Genomic DNA, 1,776 nt, shown 5'->3' with positions numbered 1-1,776 from the left:
TAGAAAGATGTTCCTCCATCAGATATAGAAAGATGTTCCACCATCAGTAGAAAGATGTTCCACCATCAGTAGAAAGATGTTCCACCATCAGTAGAAAGATGTTCCACCATCAGATGTTGTAACATGACTACTGACTGAGCCCCACATGAAGACATGTGAGGAACTATGTGAGCAATAAATTAGACACAGAGCTCTTTAGTTTCATGTATTTATAGGTTTATATGGGATCGGTGAAGAGTTTGAAATTTTTCCTTTAATATTTTCAACAACGAGCTGTAGCTGGCTCGGTGGTTAGCACCGCTGCCTCGGAGCTAGAAGGTTGTCCATTTCCCTTTCAGCATCATTCAGAGGTTCATTCCCAGAGCAAAATGTTTCATCATCAGCAAAAATATCTAATTTAGGCAATTCAGTAGAAACACAAGTCACAAAGGTCTGGACCAATCACTGATCCTCGGGGTGCTCCACGAGTGACCTTTCTAAAACCTGACAGTGTTTTATTAGTTTGCACACTTTGCTGTCTATTTTCTCAGTAGCTGTCCCAGCAGGAGGAGGAGAACCTCTCACGCCACACTTGTCCCATTTCCTCACTGATGTGCTGTGAGCTGCTGTGTCAGAGGCCTTCTGCAGGTCAGCAGAGACACCAGGACGCTCGTTGTTTCCTCCACAGCTCACCTGAAAACTCTGTGAATGTTTCCCTTAGTCACAGTGGTGGAGGACCAGAAGCAGGGTTAGCTCGTTTGATTAATTAGACGTGTATATGAGCACAGATATCACGTCTATGTCTACGTGTGAACATCACAGCTGCCAATACGCTGAGACAGTGCTCTGCAAACACAGATGTTGTATTCCAGTTCTGAGCTTTGTCTGATCCTTGGTTCAGGGTTTGACCTCCTGACAGAAACCTTCTGCTTGTTTTCCTTCACCTGACGCCGAGCAGCTCGGCTTCATTCAGCTTCACTATTGCTGCATGTGGGACGCTTTCACCTTTCAGACGAACACATGCAGCTCATTTAAAGCAGCTTCACAGACCGATGCTGTGACCTCGTCCTCTCTCAGCCTCCACCAGCTCACCGCTGTTCAGTCGCCTCACAGGCGCTAAGGGGCCGTGAAACACTGAAGATCTACAGGAACAGAACATAGCGAGACAGAGGACGCTCAGCCACAGGTGGGCTCTGAAACCGGGAGCAGAACCAAGACGTTCTATCAGAACGACGAGCAGAAATGAAGAAGGGAGAACAGAAAGGATGGAAGGGAAGGAAGCAGGAAGGAGGAGACAGATGATCCAGTTTCTGCAGAAATGGAGGTCAAGCACAGATTTATATGAAGGAGGGAATAAAAAGAGAGAACGGAGAGAACCAAGAGAGAGGAACCATTCTCAGCTCCAGAACTGGTGCCTAAAAGAAGTTCAGCAAAGAACCACCTGCATCAAAGAACCATCAGAAGACGGGTCCATAGGGACCATAAATGGTGCTCCACAGACCTTCAGCAAGAAAAGCTGCTTCAAGAAATCATTGTCAGGATTTTGGTGCCCAGCTCTAAATTAAAATGCTTCTCTTGAATCACTTTGTTCTGCACAAAGTGAAGCCTGAGAACATGAACAGAGCTGCTGCATGTTTTAGCTTCAGTTAGACACCAGAACTTGGTCAAACTGCAAATATCAGAATCTTTCCTTTAGAACACATATTCTAAGATGCCAGCTTGAGATTTTGGGGAACTTTGATTTCTGACTGTTCTCTGATAATTAATTAATTAATTAATTAATTAAAGCTGCAAGCA

The sequence above is a fragment of the Stegastes partitus genome, unplaced genomic scaffold, assembly GCF_000690725.1.
Source record: "Stegastes partitus isolate 25-593 unplaced genomic scaffold, Stegastes_partitus-1.0.2 Scaffold1109, whole genome shotgun sequence".
Taxonomy (NCBI): Eukaryota; Metazoa; Chordata; class Actinopteri; family Pomacentridae; genus Stegastes; species Stegastes partitus.
This window is presented reverse-complemented; position numbering follows the sequence as displayed.